Genomic DNA, 22484 nt, shown 5'->3' with positions numbered 1-22484 from the left:
ATCCAATGTCATCGCATAGTCTATACCATGCCAATGCTTTTCCCTTCAAATATAAAGGTAAAACCTTCTTCTTAGCTTCATCTCCGGGTAAACCTGCAAGCTTAAATAATCCACAAATTTCCTCCACATATATCAAGTGCATATCACGATGTTCAGTTCCATCTCCTGCATAAGGATTAGCTAGCGGTTGTTCTATCATACCTGAAGGAATTTCATAACCAATATTTCAGTAGGTGCAGTAGGTTGAGGGTAACTAATTGCGGTTTCGTTCGAAGTGAAGATAGCCCGAACAAACCCCTCAAAGGATTGTTTTCCATAGTAGCGAGTGACAATAAATTTCAGCACGTAGTAATAATTTTTCCTTACAGATTTCCACTTACCAAGAGCACTTCACTCCCCGGCAACGGCGCCAGAAAAGAGCCTTGATGACCCACAAGTATAGGGGATCAATCGTAGTCCTTTTGATAAGTAAGAGTGTCGAACCTAACGAGGAGCAGAAGGAAATGACAAGCGGTTTTCAGCAAGGTAATGTCTGCAAGCACTAAAATTGTAAGTAACGAGTAGTTTGATGGCAAGGTAATTTGTAATGAGCAAGTAATGATAATGGTAACAAAAATGCAGCAAGGTAGCCCAATCCTTTTGAGGCAAAGGACAGGCCAAAACAGTCTCTTATGATAGGCAAAGTGTTCTTGAGGGTACACAGGAATTTCATCTAGCCACTTTTGTCATGTTGGTTTGATTTGTGTTCGCTACTTTGATAATTTGATATGTGGGTGGACCAGTGCTTAGGTGTTGTTCTTACTTGAAAAAACCTCCTACTTACGATTAACCCCCTCGCAAGCACCCGCAACTACGAGAAAAGTATTAAGAATAAATCTAACCATAGCATTAAACATTTGGATCCAAATCAGCCCCTTACGGAATAGCGCATAAACTAGGGTTTAAGCTTCTGTCACTCTCGCAACCTATCATCTAATAACTACTCCACAATGCATCCCCTTAGGCCCAAGTATGGTGAAGTGTCATGTAGTCAATGTTCACATGACACCACTAAGGAAATCACAACATACATACTATCAAAATATCGAACACATATCAAGTTCACATGATTACTTGCAACAAGATTTCTCCCATGACCTCCAGAACCAAAGTAACAACTCACAAGTGATGATCATGCTCAAGATCAGAGGGGTATTAAATAGCATAATGGATCTGAACATATAATTTTCCACCAAATAAATCATATAGTAATCAACTACAAGATGTAATCAACACTACTAGTCACCCACAAGTACCAATCTATAGTTTCGATAGAAAAATTGAACACAAGAGATGAACTATGGTTTGAGAGGAGATGGTGATCTTGAAGATGCTGATGCAAATTGCCCTTCCCAAGATGGTAGAGTTTGTTGGTGATGATGATGATGATGATGATTTCCCCCTCCGGGAGGGAAGTTCCCCCTGCGGTATCACTCCGGCAGAGGGCAAAAGTGTTCCTACCCAAGTTCCCCCTCGAGACAGCGGTGCATCGTCCCGAGAGTCCTCTCCCTATTTTTGCTAGTTTAAAATGACTTATATACCAGAAGAGGGGCACCGGAGGTGGGCCGAGGAGGGCACAACCTACCAGGGCGCCTACAGGTGGGTTGTGCCCACGTGGTGGGCCCCCTTTGGTAGTTATTTGCTCCCATAATTCTTATTTATTCCATAAAAATTCCTTGTGAATTTTCAACTCATTTGGAGTTGTGCAGAATAGGTAGCCTGGCGTAGCTTTTTCAGGTCCAGATTTCCAACTGCCAAAATTCTCCCTCTTTGTGTGAACCTTGCATTTTATGCGAGAAAAGGCATTAGAATTACTCCAAAAAACACTATTATGCATAAAACATTATAAAGAACAGTAGGAAAACATGCTGCGAAATGGATGTATTAGTGGACATGATCTAGACTGTGATGCAAATATGCAACTCCAACTCCGGTATAGCTTCTCCTGAAACTGGCATGACATGCCAGGTGAGTACTTTGAATGTACTCGCAAGCTCACACAAATAATACAACTATGGCAAACAACAACATGATATTTGAGCTGGTTAAATGCAAGAACTTAGCATGCTACTCATGAAGTGATAGTGCTCATAACAAGGCCTTTTAGACCCGCTTACCATCTCGGTTACCTGGTAACCACATTCATCGTCATACCACGGTGATCACCTCCAGATCACAAATGAAACCATCTCAATGGTCTCAACAACTCCACCAACATAACAAGTGCCACAAGTATACATTTAGTGTGTTGGTTCAATATTTCTGTCAACCCATGGTGTGACCTACTATGAACTTGTGTCCGTGACCAAGGATGCGCCTATCGATAGATTAAACACACTCTGTAGAGGTTAGCACACTGTACCACGCCACAGAACCCATGGCCTTGAACTCCCATTTAGGTGGACCAATGGCATTCTGATAGAACCAATCTATTGTCATGACACTCTCCCGACCACTCCGACCAACTCCCCTTTGGGCTAAGTCCTGGGTGGCCCTGATATCACCGCATGACCCCCAACGGCCACCATCGTGGCAAAACAAACGGTCCCAAACAGGGAAAATGGTACAAAAACAACTATGGGCACACAAGGCTATGCCTGCCTGCCGGGCCAGGGTAGTGCAAGCGCATAACCATCCCTAGTTGGAAGCACCGGCGAGAGGCATAACAACAGATCGAGAAAGGGCCTTCCCATAAAAGGAAAAATGTGGTTGCACTTTGGGAAGCTTGATTCAGTGGCACCATGACTCGATCAACAGCATGTTCAAGTTGGATTAATCAGGTTTCAACTTGCAAATAAATATTATCGAGTCATAATATGCCATGAAAATGCAATGAACTATATATGCACCATTTCCACATAATACTAATATCAATTCAACCATGCTCTTCATCATGTTACCCTATTGCTTATTTCATTTCATTCAACTAAAATGCCACTGATAAGATAGCAAGCATATCATGAACATGAAACTAGCATCAAGTGATATTATATCAATTTTCTATATGCATTTAAAAGACTATATTCAAGTGAAAATCATAGTTATTGAAAAGACACTCTTGCAAATATTTGTGATGGCTTGCCTTAGTGTAGAGGAGGGTCACAAGCCTCCTTGTTCTCCTCAAGGCAGCAATTTCCTTCTGAAAATATTTAATATAGCACAAAGAAAATGTCACATAACACTATTTAATGCACCAGAAAGTAACCACTGCAAGAAAAAATCTCATCTTTGCATGCTGATAGAGGAGTTCGACACAAAACCAATGCAAAAAGAATCATATCATTTGGACTTATAGAATAAAAGTTAGAGTTGGTCAAAGTTCAGTCAAATTTCTAAATTAAAATGATTTTGGAAAAATAACCAGAGGGGGTGACGTCAAAGACGTATTTCAGAAATATGCCTCATCTTATACCATTTCGACGGGCGCACAGTGAGGCTGTTGGGCGGACCCCACTGGCAGGCTTATGAGGGAGAGAGAGAAACAGAGGAGGCGCACGGTCACCGGTGGTTCTCCAGCGAGGAGACCTCGGCTGTCGTCGGTGAGGGGAGGGATGGATGCGCCTCTTCACGGCGAGCATGCACGTACTCATAGAGTTGCCGGAGATGGGCGGATGGTGTCGTGGTGGAGCTCTTCAGAGAGGCAGCGGAAGGAGTTCACCGGATAAGAAGATGTTGGTGAGGTGAGGCAGCTCCAGCGGCTCCAGCAGCATCGTCGGGGACTAGCAGAGCACCACAAAAACGCCGGGTGGTCGGAGGGCGTCGAGGACCCCGGAGGAAACATGTCACCGAGGCGGGGTCGGCGGTGATCTCCGGTAAGGAACGGCAGCCAGAGGCCCACCTGTCCTGGCAGCGGTTATCTAGGAAGAGTTATGGGGGTCAAAGGAGTGGATTGGGGTGGCTGAGCGAGCTCGGGAGGGCCTCTATATATAGGCACAGGCGAGAGGGGGATCGGGGTCGCCGGAGATGGCTCTTGAAGTGGCTGGTGTCGATGAACGGGGTCAGTGAGAGGGTAGAAAGAGCCAGGGCTCATGCGACCACTATGGAGGCATGCAACCAAGCATAGGGCGCCGGAGGAGGACGAAAACATGAGCACGGGCTCATGATAGCCTCTGCTACGTCATGTCTGTGATCGCTGCGGCTTCACTGGCGTCGGCGAACGCTAGGGAGGGAGCAAGGGCGACGAGTCGATGCAGAGGGGGCTCCAGGACACGCTGGTTTGGGCGAAGGCGGGCGCACGTGCTGAACAGAGAGACTGTCGGCACGCAGAGCGCGTCGAACGCATGCCTGGCACCGTCCACACGTGGTAACCACATGCACTAGCACTATGCGGTGCACCCGAGAGGTAAAATCGTGTCTGGAGGTTTCTCTCTACAGAGCTGCCACCCCATGCTGTTGGATCACTGCTAGGCCGACCAGATGAGACTTGAGCTTCTCAGCAAGTTTCTGGACAAAAACTTGCGAGCTTGTGAGAGAAAGATCCAGAGAGAGTTAGGGGCTGATTCTTGGTGGTTAAGGTTCTCTCAGGAAGGTAATTAGACCGTAAAAATTTCAATTCAAGAGGATCAAGCGAAAATACACTTCCTTCACAAAGTGCAATTTTTGACCAGAATGGAAAAGATTTTCTACAGCAAAAATAGTCCTCACAACCATAGGATACTTTTGCATAGGATGATGAGGCATAGAGGCATAGTTCAAAGAACATTTGGGAATTTTCTCTGATTTTTGGGAGCCATAAAAATGAGGGATGCTTTGGAGCATAAGTGAAGATAGGGCCATTTTAGAGAGAAAATGAATATTTTTCATTTAAGAAAAATATTCCCAAGGCAATATTGTGATGTAACAGAAGGCGGGAGATGTCTTTGAGGATGAGAGGACTCACTAGGGTGAAAATCAAAGTACTGCCCAAGTGCTTAAGTCCAATTGAGTTGATTCAAAACTCAAATTCACTTCAAAATGCAATAAAACCCAGAAAAAGAAAAAGGGCAAAAACCAAGGTGTCACAAACCTCCCCCCCCCCCCTTAGGATGAATCTCATCCTTGAGATTCGGTTGCTCGGGCAAAAATTCAGGGTATGCTATTCTAAGAAAGTCCTCTCTTTCCTAGGTAGCTTCGCTCTCAGTATGGTGTTGCCACTGCACCTTCTAAAACTTAACTCACTTGCTGCGGGAGACTCTTTCCTTCTCATCCAATATTCGGAAAGTTTTCTCTTCATATGTCAGATCCTTAGCAAGCTCTAGTTCTGCCATATCAGTCCGTTTCTCAGGCGGTGAGATACACCTTCGTAACTGTGATACGTGGAAGACATCGTGCATGTCTGATAGTTCAGACGGAAGTTCCAACTGATATGCCACTGTACCAACCTTGGACATGACAGGAAATGGGCCAATATATCTTGGTGCAAGCTTTCCCCGAGTCTGAAACATTTTAACTCCTTCCATGGGTGTGACTCGAAGGTAGACATATTCACCAGGTTCAAAATTGATCTGTCGGTGCTTGGAATCATAGTAGCTCTTCTGTCGAGACTTGGCCAATTGCAGTCTGTCTCGGATTTCCCTAACTTACTTCTCAACTTCCATCATCAAGTCAGTCCAAATATTACGTCTATCTCTTGTTTGTGACCAGTTCAACGTAGTACAGCACTTGCGACCATGCAGGGCTTCATATGGTGACATTTTGAGACTGCTCTAATAGTTGTTGTTATAGGAAAATTTTGCGTAAGGCAGACTGTCTTACATTTTGGGTCCTTGAGCAAGGGCACATGTGCGCAGCATGTCTTCGAGTATTTGGTTTACTTGCTCTGTTTGCCCGTCTGTCTGAGGGTGATAAGTTGTGTTGTACTTCAATGATGTCCCCAATGCTTGATGAAGACGTGACCAGAATGCCGACGTGAAAAGAGAACCTCGGTCGGAAGTGATAGTTCTAGGCACTCCATGCAGACTGACGATTCTGGAGACATGGAGTTGAGCTAGCTGATCTGTATGGTATGTGGTCTCGATCGGAATGAAGTGGGCCACCATGGTCAGCATGTCCACCATGACCCATACAACATTATTTCCACGAGGAGTTTTGGGAAGACCGGTGATGAAATCCACGCAGGCATTGTCCCATTTCCATTGTGGGACGGGTAAGGGTTGAAGTAGCCCGGCGGGTTTTGATGTTCCGCCTTCACCTTATTGCATATATCACAGCAGGCGACAAATATGCAATATCCTTCTTCATTCCATCCCACCAAAATATTTGCCTGAGGTCTTCGTACATTTTGGTACACCTGGATGGATCGAGTACGAGGATTCATGTGCCTCTATTAATATCTTCTTCCTCTGGTCTTCTACTTCGGGTACACATATTCGCCCCCGAAACTGTATAGTACCTTGTTCATCTACCAGGAAGTCTTAACTCTTGCCCGCTTTCATTCGGGTGATCTGGTGTAGCAATAATGAATCGTCTGCCTGGTCCTTGTGAATCTCTTCTTCAAGAGTGGGTGTCACTTCCAACATATTGGCACAATTCTCCCCAACAATGGTCAGATTGAGCTGAGCCATTTCTTCTTGTAGTGTAGGAGGCAAAGATATCGTTAATGCATTTACTGTAGCTGGTTTGTGACTGAGAGCATCTGCAACCATATTAACTTTACCCAGATGATCATTTATCTCGGGGTCATAATCCTTGACCAACTCCAGACATCTTCTTTGCCAAAGATTCAAATTAGGTTGAGTGAATATGTACTTGAGACTTTGTGGTCGGTGAATATCTGGCACCGCTTTCCGATGAGATAATGCCTCCAAATTTTTAAGGCATGCACAACTACTGCTAGCTCCAAGTCATGAGTAGGATAATTTCCTTCATGTGGTCGTAGCTGTCGGGATGCATTGGCTACAACCTTGCCATCTTGCATGAGCACGCATCCTAGGCCCCTTCGAAATGTGTCACAGTATATGTCAAAGTTGTGATAAATGTCTAGAAGTGTCAACACGGGTATTGAAGTTAAACGAGTCTTCAATTCACTAAAGCTCTTCTCACAGTCTGTGGACCATATGAATTTTTGGTCTTCCTTGAGTAGTTCGGTCATTGGCTTAGAAATCTTGGAAAAGCCTTCAATGAATCGACGGTAATAACCAGCAAGCCCAAGAAAACTTATGATCTCTATCACAGTCGTGGGTCCTGGCCATTTTAGCACGTCCTTGATTTTTCTTGGATCCACAGCTATTCCTTCGATAGAGAGAATATGCCCCTGGAATCCGACTTGATTAAGCCAGAACTCACAGTTGCTGAACGTTGCATATAACGGGTGGTCATGAAGCCTTTGCCATACTGCTCGGAGGTGTTGTTTATGCTCGTCTTCTCCTTTAGAGTATATGAGAATATCATCGATAAAGACCACCACAAACTTGTCCAAGAAATCCATGAACACTTTTTTCATCATATGCATGAAGAAGGTAGGAGCACTTGTCAAAGCGAATGAAATAACTGTGTATTTTTTGAGAACTGCGTATTCATACAGACAGTAACAAGTGGTGAATGCGGTCTTAGGAATATCTTCCTTCCTGATCTTGAGTTGATGGTACCTGGTCCTTAAATCAATCTTGGAGAAGATTTGCGCTCCATTAAGTGGATCAAACAAATCATCAATTCTAGGGAGCGGGTACTTGTTCTTGATAGTGACATCGTTAAGCTGGCGGTAGTCGACACACATCCGCAGACTACCATCTTTCTTATCCATAAATATGGCAGGTGATCCCCATGGTCAAGAGCTAGGGCGGATGTACCCTTTATTGAGCATTTCATCAAGTTGCTTTTTCAGCTCGACCAACTCGGATGAAGGCATCCGGTAATATTTCTTGTATATGGGTGATGTTCCTGGAATGAGATCAATAGCAAACTCGAGCTCTCGATCTGGTGGCATTCCTAGCAATTCTTCAGCGAATACATTGGGAAACTCACTGACCACAGGAATTAATTCCATGCATGGGGTTATGGCTATGAATATCATCTCCTTTTTAGGCATGGTTCTGTGAGCTACAAACTTCGTTGCTTGTCCTGACTGGTTTGTTAAAGTAACTTCTCTTGTTGCACAATTAATGCAGACCTGATGCTTTGTCAGCCAGTCCATTCCCAATATGACATCCAACCTTGCGGATTCAATTGCTACTAGGGTGGCAGGGAAAATAATTCCACGGACATTTATCTCCAAGCCACGGCATACCACATTTGTTTTGAGTATGGATCCCGGGGATTGCACCATCATGCATTTCTCAAGAAGAGAGCAAGAAAACTTGTTTTGGGCAACAAAACTTCACGAAATAAAGGAATGGGAGGCCAAGAATCAAATAAAATTGTTGTAGGTATGTTATTAACAGGAAACATACCAATGACCACTTCGGGGTTTTCCTGTGCTTCCTCGGCAGAGAAATGATGCACCTAGCCTTGGATAAGCTCCTGCTCATTGAAGGATTCCAGGTGGTTGACTTGAGGCTTGAGGGGTGCATTTGGCTTGCCGTTCTTTGGACACTGCCTCACATAATGTCCGGTTTGCCCACAAGAGAAACTTGCGTTGCTATGCTGCCAGTCCTCCCGGATAGAGTTGGTCACAATATTCTTTACTTGGTTGTTGGTCTTGTTGGTATTCTACTACCATGCTGGCTTGAACTCAAACTGGGGTTGCTTCCAAGTACGAGCCTTCTGAACTAGATGCCCATCCTACTTGGGCTCAAACTTGTGTTTGTCACCATTATAAACTGGGTTATTGTCGTGAATGAGCTTGTGTTGCCTTTCCATGATAAGGGCCTTGTTCACTAAAGTCTGGAAGTCGGGGAAGTTGAACATGTTGAGTGTGCCTCAGAGGTGCTGATTGAGTCCTCCAAGGAATCGGTCTATCTTTGTTTCTTCAGTGGCCACATCATAAAGAGAATAAGATGGCAAATGGTTGAACTTGTTCAAATATTCACTTATTGACAGGTTTCCTTGGATGAGAGCAAGAAACTCATGATGGTTGACCTTCATAATACCGGCGGGAATGTGGTACTTGCGAAACTTGTCCTTGAATTTATCCCAAGTGATCTCATCGTCTGCAGGCCACATGGTTTTAGTATTGTCCCACCATATAGCAGCGGCTCCTTCAAGATAGTGGGTAGCGAATGGAACCTTGTCAATTTCTTTGGTGCGAGCAATTTCTAACTTCTTCTCAATAGTCCGGAACTAATCATCGGCTTCCAAAGGATCGACAACTTGACTGAAACTGGGAGGTTTAGTCCTCTAAAAGTCTAATAGGTGGGAGTGATTGACATTTTGATTACCATTCTACCCAACCATAGCTTGTACATTTCTTAGTAATTCAATCAAATCTTGGTTTCTTCTTTCCTTGAACATTCTCATAATCTACTCCGTGGTAGGTGGTTGATGTGGAGGAGGTGGTGGTGGCTAATATGGTTCGGGGGAATGCCCCACTTGTCGGGCTGAGCAACAAACGGGAGTATCGTCACCCGCTTGACTGTTGCTACCTCCTCTTGTCATCCTATTTATGTTTCCCAATATGAAGCATCGAGATGAGCAACATCCATAAATGGGGAAGAAAGCAAGCGACAAAATCCGAAAGAAAGACGACAACAAACCAAGGCGAGTAAAAAATTCCACATAATTATACATAGACTCATACATGAAAGGAAATGGCATGACATGTACGACTACACTCGTACAACCAAGCATCATAACAACCTCGGCTACTCTGGAGATCTAGTGCTCTGCTGATCCTGCTAGGATCTCTCCTGTCTCGAACTCGGATCCTAAACTGACGATGTTAATGGAAACCTTCGGGTCAAAGGAAACATGATGACGCTGCCTCGAGGGCTCTCCCTCAGGGGCAGGTGCGGGGTGAGACTGGAGCATAGGGGCTGCGGGAGTAGCGAGAAGTGAAGACCACTCGACAGGAGACTCGTGGGGAGTCACTGTCGAGGTGCCCGAGTTACTCTGAGGCGTAACCGGAGTAGCGGGCAGAATAGAAGCAGGTGGAACAACTGGGGTAAACCCAATGGATGGCGGAACGAAACCGGATCTAGCGGCCACCAAAGTTGTACGAGCACGGGTCAGCTCTCAGGCCAGCTCATAAATCAGAAGATAACTAGCAGTGATATAGCGAGAAAGGTGGCTAGATGGACGGTCGCACGGCGGATCAATGGCAGGAAAGCAAATACGCCCATTATCGTGCAGGGATGGGTAGTAGTAGAAAACAAGATGAGCCTGCATCCGGATCTTGTTATAGCATAACTCAACGAGAACCTTGAATGCAGCAAAACTGAATAGCCTAAGCGGGTGTAGAAGCGAAACCACTCCTACAAGAACGAGTGTAAGTGCCAGTTGCAGAACTGTTACGCAAGGTAACCACCACGTGGTACTCGTACATTGAGTCTGCAAGTCGCTCCGGATACACCTGGTACACCGAGTCGTCGCCGTGGGGTAGAGTCAACGCCACAGTTCCGAAGAAGATGTGGAGAAGTGTATGGTGCTAGGTTGAACTGGTACAGGTAAGGTGTAGGAGCCATCTACACTCACAACCATTAGTCGGTTAGCGATAAAAATAAACTATATGCATCCAATGCAACAATCAGAGGAAAACATACACTACCGACACTCAGGGCTACCAACTACCGTTTACTAGCGCGATAGCGGTCTAGGGCGTCCTACAGTCAGTGCAACTCTGGTACCAAGCGTTGTGGCATTCCGGCTCAGAGCAACCGGTACACCTTGCATTGCCAGCCCATGGATCATGTCTTCTGGCAATGCACAACAACTTGGTACACGCGGATAGCCACTTTATTGATACATAGGTTCAATATTACATCAGATAGCAAGGCCAAGCGGCACACACGATGCTGCTGCACGTATGTACATTATTTAGTGAACATGAGGAGGGCCTCGATCACAACGATACAGCTACGCGGCAGTAGAAAGACGACATAGAAGGACACCATCTCACAGGGACACAGATGTGGACACGATCTAGACAGCGATGCAATGATGCAACTCCAACTCTGGTATAGCTTCTCCTAAAACTGGCATGACATGCCAGGTGAGTACTTTGAATGTACTCGCAAGCTCACACAAACAAAGCAACAATGGGAAACAACAACATGATATTTAAGCAGGTTAAATGCAAGAACTTAGCATGCTACTCATGAAGTGACTGTTGGAAATATGCCCTAGAAGCAATAATAAATTGGTTATTATCATATTTCCCTGTTCATGATAATAGTTTATTATCCATGCTAGAATTCTATTGATCGGAAACTCAGATACATGTGTGGATACATAGACAACAATGTGTCCCTAGTGAGCCTCTACTAGACTAGCTCATTGCTCAAAGATGGCTATGGTTTTCTAGTCATAGACATGAGTTGTCATTTGATAACGGGATCACATCATTAGGAGAATGATGTGATGGATAACACCCAAACTATAAATGTAGCATATGATCGTATCAAGTTTATTGCTATCTGCATGTCAAGTATATATGTTCCTATAACCATGAGATCATGCAACTCACTGACACCAGAGGAATACCTTGTGTGTACCAAACATCGCAACGTAACTGGGTGACTATAAAGGTGCTCTATAGGTATCTCCAAGGGTGTTCGTTGAGTTGGCATGGATCAAGACTGGGATTTGTCACTCCATATGACGGAGAGGTATCTTAGGGCCCACTCGATAATACAACATCATAGTAAGCTTGCAAGCAATGTGACTAATGAGTTAGCCATGGGATCTTGTATTACGCAATGAGTAAAGAGACTTGCCAGTAATGAGATTGAACTAGGTATGGAGATACCGACGATCGAATCTCGGGCAAGTAACATACCGATAGACAAAGGGAACTCCATACGCGATTAGCTGGATCCTTGGCATCAAGGTTCGACCGATAAGATCTTCGTAGAATATGTAGGAACCATTATGGGCATCCAGGTCCCGCTATTGGTTATTGACCGTAGAAGTGTCTCGATCATGTCTACATAGTTCTCGAACCCGCAGGGTCTACATACTTAATGTTTGGTGATGATATAAGTATAGTTGAGTCATTATGGTGGTTACCGACAGTTGTTCGGAGTTCCGGATGAGATCCTGGACATGAATAGGAACTCCGGAATAGTCCATACCTGAAGATTGATGTATTGGACAAAGGGTATTGGAGTCCGGAATTATTCCGGGGGTACCGGGTGATGACCAGTATGACCGAAAGGGGTTTCGGGGGGTCCCGGCAAGTGTTGGGGGCATCATGGGCCAAGGGGAGGGGGCAAAACATCCCACTAAGGGGCTGAGCGCCCCTCTTACCCCATCCCATGTGACCGGGGGAGGTGTGACGCCTCCTGGCTTGGGAGGCAATCGTCCACCTGGCTTGGCGGGCAAGTCACCCTAGGGCTTCCCTAGGGTAGATCCCATCTGCCCTGGACACCGCACCCTAGGGGAAACCCTAGGGGCACCACCCCCTCCTCCCTTCTCCTATATATAGAGAGGTAGAGAGAGGGCAGTTGCACCCATACAGATCTATTCGTGCCACGACGCTACTCCTCCTCTCCCTCATAGCCATCTTCTTCTCCATAGTGCTTAGCGAAGGTCTGCTGAGATTCCGCCACCACCGCCGCCGCCACGCCGTCGTGCTGCAGGATGACCCGAGCTACTACTTCACCATCGCTCCCTGGATAGAGGAGGTAAAGGCATCATCAAGCCGTACGTGTATTGAACGCAGAGGTGTCGTCCGTTCGGCACTAGATCGGAGTTCGCGGGACGGATAGTGATTGGATCGCGAAGACGTTCGACAACATCAATCGCGTTTCTTAACGCTTCCTCTTAGCAATCTACAAAGGTATGTAGATCCAATATCTCCTATCGTAGATGGTCATCTCCTAGAATGGATCTTGGTGAGCGTAGGAAATTTTTTGTTTCCAATGCAACGTTCCCCAACAGTGATAGTGCTCATAACATCGCCTTTTAGACCCGCTTACCATCTCTGTTACCTGGTAACCACATTCATCGTCATACCACGGTGTTCACCTCCGGATCACAAATGAAACCATCTCAATGGTCTCGACAACTCCACCAACATAACAAGTGCCACAAGTATACATTTAGTGTGCAGGTTCACTATTTCTGTTGATCCACGGTGTGACCTACTACGAACTCGTGTCCGTGACCGAGGACGCTGCTATCAATAGATTAAACACACTCTGCAGAGTTTAGCACATTTTACCCACACCACAGAACACATGGCCTCGAAATCCCATTCGGGTGGACCAACGACGTTCCGATAGAACCAATCTATTGCCATGACACTCTCCCGACCACTCCGACCAACTCCCCTTCGGGCTAAGTCCTGGGTGGCCCGATGTCACCGCGTGACACCTAGCGGCCAGTGTTGTGGCAAAACAAATGGTCCCAAACAGGGACAATGGTACCAAAAACAACTACGGGCACACAAGGGTACGCCTGCCTACCAGGCCAGGGTAGCGCAAGCGCATGACCTTCCCTAGTTGGAGGCACCGGCGAGAGGCATACAACAGACCGAGAAAGGGCCTTACCATAAAAGGCAAATGTGGTTGCACTTTGGGAAGCTCAATTCGGTGGCACCATGACTCGATCAACAACATGTTCAAGTTGGATTATAATCAGGTTTCAACTTGCAAATAAATATTACCGAGTAATAATATGCCATGAAAATGCATTGAACTATATATGCACCATTTCCACATAATAAGAATATGAATTCAACCATGCTCTTCATCGTGTTACCCTACCACTTATTTCATTTCATTCGACTAAAATGCCATTGATAACATAGCAAGCACATCATGAACATGAAACTAGCATCAAGTGATATTATATGAATTTTCTATATGCATTAAAAAGACCATATTCAAGTGAAAATCCTAGTTATTGAGATGACACTCTTAAATATTTGTGATGGCTTGCCTTTGTGCAGAGGAGGGTCACAAGCCTCATGGTTCTCCTCAAGGCAGCAATTTCCTTCTGAAAATATTTAAAATAGCAAAACGAAAATGTCACATAACACTGTTTAATGCACCAGAAAATAACCACAACAAGCAAAAATCTCATCTTTTGCATGCTAATAGAGGAGTTCAACACAAAACCAATGCAAAAAGAATCATATCATTTGGACTTACAGAATAAAAGTTAGAGCTGGTCAAAGTTCACTCAAATTTCTAAATTAAAATGATTTTAGAAAAATAACTAGAGGGGTGACGTCGAAGACGTATTTCAGAAATACACCTCCACTTATACCGCTTTGGCAAGCACACAATGAGGCTGACGGGCGGGCCCCACTGGCAGTGTTAAGAGGGAGAGAGAGAGAGAGAGAGAGAGAGAGAGAGAGAGAGAGAGAAACAGAGGAGGCGGCGCGGTCGCTGGTGATTCTCCGGCGAGGAGACATCGGTTGTCGCCGGCGAGGGGAGGGATGGATACGCCTCTTCACGGTGGGCACGCACATACCCATAGAGTTGCCACAGATGGATGGACGATGTTATGACTCTTCACGGTGGTGCTCTCCAGAGACGGCAGCGGAGGGAGTTCACCGGAGAAGAAGATGACGGCAAAGTGAGGCAGCTCCAGCAGCTCCAGCAGCTTCGTTAGGGACTAGCAGAGCACCATGAATATGCCTAGGTGGTCGAAGGGCGTCGAGGACCGCCGGAGGAAGCAGCGCATCGAGGCGGGGTCGGCTGTGATCTCCGGTGAGGAACGGCGTCCAAAGGCTCACTTGGCCTGGCCGCGGCTATCTAGGAGGAGTTATGGGGTCAGAGGACTAGGTTGGGGTGGCTGAGCGAGCTCGGGAGGGCCTCTATATATAGGCGCGGGCGAGAGGGGGTCGGGGTCGCCGGAGATGGCTCTGGAAGCGGCGGGCGGCAACGAATGGGGTTAGTGAGAGGGGAGAAAGCGCCAGGGCTCACGCGACCACTGTGGAGGCACATGGCCAAGCATAGGGCACCGGAGGAGGACGAAAACAGGAGAACAGGCTCACTGTAGCCTCTACTCCGCCGTGTCCGTGATCGCTGCAGCTGTCGCTGGTGTCGGCAAGTGCCAGGGGGCAAGGGCAACAAGTCGAGGCAGAGGGAGCTCCAGGACACGCTGGTTTAGGCGGAGGCGGGTGCAGGCACTGAACAGAGAGGTTGTCGGCACGCAGAGCGCATCGAACGCATGCCTGACACCATGTCCACACGCGGTCACCACGTGCACTAGCACTACGCGGCGCGCCCGAGAGGTAAAATTGTGTATGGAGGTTTCTCTCTGCAAAGCTAGGCCACCCCATGTTGCTGGATCACTGCCAAGCCGACCAGATGAGAGTTGAGCTTCTCAGCAAGTTTCTGGACAGAAACTTGCGAGCTTGTGAGAGAAAGATCCAAAGAGAGTTAGGGGCTGATTCTTGGTGGTTAAGGTTCTCTCAGGAAGGAAATTAGACCATAAAAATTTCAATTCAAGAGGATCAAGCAAAAATACCCTTCCTTCACATAGTGCATTTTCTGACCAGAATGGAAAAGATTTTCTACAGCAAAATAATCCTCACAACCATAGTATATTTTTGCATAAGATGATGAGGCATAGTTCAAAGAATATTTGGGAATTTTCTCAGATTTTGGGAGCCATAAAAATGAGGGTTGCTTTGGAGCAGAAGTGAAGATAGGGCTTTTTCAGAGAGAAAATGAATATTTTTCCTTTAAGAAAAATTTTCCCAAGGCAATATTTTGATGTAATAGAAGGCAAGAGATGTCTTTGAGGATGAGAGGAGTCACTTGGGTGAAAATCAAAGTAATGCCCAAGTGCTTCAGTCCAAATGAGTTGATTCAAAACTTAAATTCACTTCAAAATGCAATAAAATCCAGAAAAGGAAAAGGGGCAAAAACAAGGGTGTCACAATGCATCAGTTCCGAACTATGCTTGGGTCAATAGTTGGGTTGCGCAGCTCCTGTGTTTACCTTCTTACGTTCCGCATGTTCAGGTAAGAAGGTAAAGGGAGAACCCCTGCGATTGTACTTCTGGCTAGCCTAGCTAAGCACCTCAGGGGAGAAAGCCGAAAACTGACTATCATAGTAATCGTGAACTGGTCGGCGATCCGATGACAAGTGTTAAACTCAAAAATCATGATTTCTCTATGTCATACGCAGGGTTCGTCCTAGCACAAACCACATGATTACAAAGGCATGCCTCGGCTTCCCCGTACATCACAAAGCATTGGGGGCTAGTCATTAGCCCCTGCAGTCAAGCTCTTATGGCTAAGTGAAAGCAATAAAGCCACATAGTCCGATTGCCTAGTCTCTCTCACGCACTACCACCTTCAGGCACCAAGATGTTTGCTAAGGTTAATAGTGCCAAGATGAAACACCCCTCGTATTATTCATTTGGGGGTTGAAGCCGATGACTTTTACTTTCAGAATAAAAAAAGGCCGCACAAGAGTCAAAATAACACCACCATAGTATAAAACATATAAATGGGTGGCATTATAAAGCAAAAGGTCCAGTTAAAAACTTAATACAATCCATCAATGATTACATCTTTGGAGCACTCGCCCTCTATCGCCCGAGCACCATCTATAACACGTGCGAAGTACAGTTCGGGGCGGCGATGCTCTTTCCCAGCTGGAGGGGGACCAGTGGCCATATCCAGTGGCTTGATCTTAGGCCAATGAACCGTGGTCTTTGCAAAGGTTAGTCGAGCTCCCTCAAGGCTGGTAGAGCGCTTCACTGCATCAATCCGGGACGGTGCGTCATGCAGCTTCTGCACCAGGCCAAAGTAGCTGCTCGAAATTGGCTCTGTGGGCCACAGCCGGACACAAAGGTCTTTCATGGCTGGGTCGGCCATCTGATGTAGCTCCATTAGCTATTTCATCTAGTTGCTGAGGAGGGGAGGATGCTCAGGCGCCTGGAACTACGCCCAGAAAAGTTGTTGCTCGGTGTCTCCCTCCCACGTGGTGTAGTGCTCCGTCGCATTAGCCACACTCCTTGGAAGCTCGGCGAAAACGCCTGCGGAGCCCTAGACCCGCATCACCAATGCGAACCTGTTGCCGCCAAAAACACTCTGCAGTAAGTATGGCTTACCATCCGTGATTTTCCTCACTTAGCGGAGCTCCTCTCGAGCACCCCTCACTTTCGTTCTGGTCTCCCGGAGCACTTTTCCCACCTGGATAGCTCGGAGGACTGCTCTTTTTGTTTCTGCTCAAGGTCCTCACATTTTGTGATGGCATCCTTGAGATCTTGTTGCACTTCTGACACTCAAGCCTCGTGCTTCTCGCCAGCGGTCTTCACCGTCGCGAGTTCGGCCATCGTCTTTCCGGCAGCCGCCTTCTTTTCGGCCGCCTCGGCCTCGACCTTCTTCAGCACGGCCTTGAGGCCCTCGACATCTGTGGCAGCAGCTGCAGTCACCAAAACACCTTTGGCTCAGCATACAATTCGGCATATAACTGTCCGGTGGTATTGACTAAGCATTTCGATAGGGGCTTACCTTGCGCCTCATCAAGCCGCTTACAAGATCAAGCTCTGCATCGAAGCGTTTCAGCTTTCGATCCATCTCCTCCAGCGCCGCGACATTAGTAGTCGCAGCCAAGGATGATGTCTACAAATATCAAATTAATAACAATGCCTCAACTACTGCCCTTCGGATATTAGATCCTCTGTAAGGTTTTTTGTAATCCTCACAGTGTCTCGGGGGCTGTTATACACAAGGCCTGCTCAAATTCTAGTTAAAGGCTAATTTTGTTCTGTGGGGAAAGTGCATTACTTGACTCACCTCGAAGCCTGTTAAAAGGCCTTGGACAACATCATTCAGTTCGGTGTTGATGGACCGAACACTTTGTAGAACCACACCCATAAGGGTAAGGTTGTTCGGCGACAATGACGGAGATGTTCATCAACTCCTTGATCGCATCCGGCCAGCCTGCCGCCGCTCGGTTCTTGGTGTTCGGCACAGGCGGTGGGACCTCGGCTCCCCCTCAGTCAAAAGGTGGGATCAACACGTCTGAGGGCCTTGGGGGCTCCGGTGTGGCTGGTTGGGAGGCCTCGAACGGTCCGGACTCCCCTCCCGTCTCCACCAGGAGGGACGCATCCTCCTGGTCTATGGTGACTGAGGCATCGGCCTCAGCCATGATCTTGTCGCCGCCATCCCCTATGTTCGGGCAGGGAGGGATCCTTAGGGATAGCACCTCCCCGGGCTCTTCAGGGACCACGGAGGCGTGGAGCGCGGCGGTGTCCGTTAACTAGACGGGCGGAGAGGTCCTCTCCGAGGTTGTCTCGACAGGGTGGCCACGCGGGGGGCTATCACGCGATCAGATTCTATAAATAAAATACTAATAAAATGAAGTAAGCAAGAAATGTTGAGGTTCATACCTCGTGGTGGGGGGCTTGACCCTGAGGCCCTTCTCCGGGACCTCTTATGATGCCACGGACTCCTCATTGGAGTCCGAGCTGTCGGGCATGACCAACTTGTGTCCGCACTGCCTCTTCGGGGCCCAAGGAGGTTGCTCCTCCTCGGTGTCCTCGGACGCCACCCTCTTCTTGGAGTGGGAGGAGGCGCTTTCCTCCTCGTCTTCTTCCTCCTCCCCGTCTTGGGCAGACGGGGCTGCAGCGTCTCCCACCATGGTGTCCAGACGACCTCTTCGACGGAGGCCTTCCTTGGCCTCCAGCAAATCTTTCTTCTTCTTTCCCTTCCTCTCTGGTGCATCGTAAGGCGCCATGACCAACAGCTCCTCCAGTTGATCTGTCCGAGGCTCTTTGGGCATCGGAGCTGGACGATTGATCTTATTGGCCTTCTCAAGCCAGCCCTATAGAGGCAACAAAAGCTCAATTACCTTATTCGGGGGAGTTTTGGTGTCGAGGCCAATGTCTTCTTCCTCGGTCGGCCATTCCTTCTAGGGCTTAAACAACAACTTCCACATCTTGTCGTGGGTGGTGCTGAAGAAGTACTGCACGGTGGTCGGGTCCTTGGACTTGTACGCCCACATCAGAGCAGCCCTCTGCTGACAGGGGAGGAGGCGGCGACCGAGCATTACCTGGACCACATTGGTCAGCTTGGCGCCGGTCTCCAACATGTTGGAGATGCGTCTTTGCAGCATCTTCACCTCGTCAGCGAATCCCCAGTTAAGACCTTTCCTGGTCCATGATGCCAATCTCGTGGGGGTCCGGATCTGAATTCGGGAGCTGCTGCCCAGGCCGCCTCCCGTGGTCCTGTGATATAGACCATTACATCTGCCAAATCTTGACGGTCTCGATGAATATGCCCTTTGGCCATTGAACTCGGGTGAGCTTACTGATTATCACTCCATCGCAGTCCGCCTGGGTGCCGCCGACTATCTTCGGCTTGACGTTGAACACCTTCAGTCACAGGCTGAAATGCGGCTGGACCCACAGAAGAGCCTCGCAAATAACGATGAAGGACGAGATGTGGAGGAAGGGGTTTGGGGCTAGATCATGGAAGTCCAGCCCATAGAAGAACATCAAGCCCCGAACGAAGGGGTGCAGCGGGAATCCCAGCCCTAGATAAAGTGGGGGAGGAATACCACCCTTTCAACTGGCTTGGGCGTGGGGACGACCTAGCCCTCCTCAGGGGCCCGGTGAGCGACGTTGGCCCATGGGTAACCGGCTCGCTTCAGCTCCTCCATGTCGTTGTTGGTAACAATGGAGGCCTCCCACTTGCCATTAGCACTAGATCCGGCCATGGCCGAAGCTAGGGAGAAGCTGGGAAGGGACTCTCCGCAGAAGAATAAGGCAGGGCGCTAGAGCTCTGGAGATTGGAAAAGTAACAACAAGAGGTGGAAGAAGGCGTAGTCTGGTAACTGCAGTTCTTCCACTTTTTATGCGTCGCGGAGAAGCCAAAGCTTCCTTTTTCCATGTCGCGGGCCTCTCCACTTCCCAATATACTCGTGACATTATGCGTGCGTGGGATAATCAAAATCATTGATCATATCCCCTAAAAAGCAGGGCACGATCTCTACCTTGATGAGACATGCCAATGGAGGGGCGACCTCGAGCCGCGTATCGAGAACTTCCAGCTGTTCGGTGTTATAATCGGACGCGACCCTTCGCCAAAAAGTTGTGAGATGAAGTCACAGTATGCATTCAAGCACTTTGGCCTTCAGGGCTAATTAAGCCAATGCTCCAGATTCCGGACACCACTCAACTTCGAGCATGCACAGGACAAGATGGAGAACTCGCCTCGCAAGATGAAGATTGTGGGGTATGCGGATGCCGGTCACAAGCCCTAGCATTTGAGGCTAGTTCGGGGGCTATTGAGGGAGTCCTGGATTAAGGGGTCCTCAGGCCGCTGGCCCATTGCTTATGGGTCGGACTGATGGACTACTATGGAGCCAAGCTAGGGCATGGACACGTAACTGGATAGAAGATCTTCGGAGCCGTGGTGTGCCCTCCAAGTCAAGATTTAGTGTGATCTTTCCTTTATTGTAACCGACCGTGTTTAACTGTAACCCTACTTGTGTCTATATAAACCAGAGGGCTTTAGTGTTTAGGGTTAGAGCAACATCCAATACCCCATCAACTTAGGGTTTAGCTTGCTTGATCTCAAGGTAGATCGACTCTGTAATCATACCATACACATCAAATACAATCAAGTAGGACGTAGGGTTTTACCTCCTACAGAGGGCTCGAACCTAGGTAAACACCGTGTTCTTTGTCCCCTGTTCTCCATTGATCCTGGATCCACAGCTCGAGACCCCCTACCCGAGATCCGCCGGTTTTGACACCGACACCAGTGCTCCGGAAGGAAACCCCCGAAGACTTGGCGTATCCTCCAAGTATCATTAGTGAAACTGGCATGTTTATCCCCTGATGGTGACCGACCATATGTAACCCTAGGTACCCCTAGTGTCTATATAAACCAGAGGGTTTAGCCCGTAGAATAGAGGGACCATTACCACCATTCCCACCTAGGGTTTAGTTCATCTGATCTCACGGTAGACCAACTCTGTAATTGTCATACAAAACACATCAATACGACCAAGCAGGGATGTAGGGTTTTACCTCCTTGAGAAGGCCCGAACCTGGGTAAACACTGTATCTATGTTCCATGTTACCCATCGATCCAAGATCCACAATTTGGGCCCCCCTACCCGAGATCTGTCGGTTTTGACACCGACACCTACCTTTCCGCAATTTGCTCGCCTCTTCGATACCATGCATTGTCCTTTCTCACCTCGAGAGTTGGTGCAAACTTCGTCGGTGCATCCAAACCCCATGATATGATACGCTCTATCACACATAAGCCTCCTTATATCTTCCTCAAAACAGCCACCATACCTACCTATCATGGCATTTCCATAGCCATTCTAAGATAACGCCCTAAGGGCTATATATATAGAGGAAGAGGGGGGATTTCATGACCACTTCGAGGAGGGGTCCGAAACCAACCCTAACTCATGTTTCCCCACACATAAGGACTCTAAAAACGCCTATACTCAAGTATTTGAAATTTACATGGGCCTGGCCCAAAAATAAGGTGGCGCATCACCTTATTATAAACTATGGACAAAATTTATGAAAGGGGCATCTTGTATATTTCATCCATGTCCTTGTATGTCATGAAGGAGGCTTCAAAGTACTGAAATCTGCACTAGAAACGCCATTCTGGTTCCCTTCGCGCGTGATGATACGTCTCCAATGTATCTATTTTTTTGCTTGTTCCATGTTGTTATATTATCATTCTTGGATGTTTTATAATCATTTTATAGCAACTTTATATCATTTTTTGAGACTAACCTATTGACATAGTGCCCAGTGCTAGTTGCTATTTTCTGCTTGTTTTTTACTTCACGGAATATCAGTACCAAACTGAGTCCAAATGCAGTGAAACTTTTTGGAGATTTTTTCTAGACCAAAAGACACCCAGTGGGCCTCCCTCTGATACTTTCTTGGCCCACTGGGTGTCTTTTGGTTGTGCCCCCCACGGAGACCTCCTGTGCCGCCTATTTGCCCTATAAATTCCCAAATATTCTAGAAACCCTAGAGGAGTCGACGAAACACAATTCCAGCCGCCGCAAGTTCCAGAACCACAAGATCCAATCTAACACCATCACGGAGGGGTTCATCATCCTCATTGGTGCCTCTTGGATGATGCGTGAGTAGTCCACCATAGACCTAAGGGTACGTAGGCAATAGCAAGATGGTTTCCTCTTTCTCTTTTGATACTCAATACAATGGTCTCTTGGAGATCTATTTGATGAAACTCTTTTTTGCGGTGTGTTTGTTGGGATCCGATGAACTTTGAGTTTATGATTAGGTCTATATCCATGAATATTATTTGAGTCTTGGTCTCTTATATGCATGATTATTTATAGCCTCGTATTTCTTCTTTGAATCTTTGGTTTACTTAGGCCAACTAGATCGATTTTTCTTGCCATGGGAAGAGGTGCTTTGTGATGGGTTCGATCTTGCGGTGTTCTTTCCTAGTG

The sequence above is a fragment of the Triticum aestivum genome, chromosome 1B (genome assembly GCF_018294505.1).
Source record: "Triticum aestivum cultivar Chinese Spring chromosome 1B, IWGSC CS RefSeq v2.1, whole genome shotgun sequence".
Taxonomy (NCBI): Eukaryota; Viridiplantae; Streptophyta; class Magnoliopsida; order Poales; family Poaceae; genus Triticum; species Triticum aestivum.
This window is presented reverse-complemented; position numbering follows the sequence as displayed.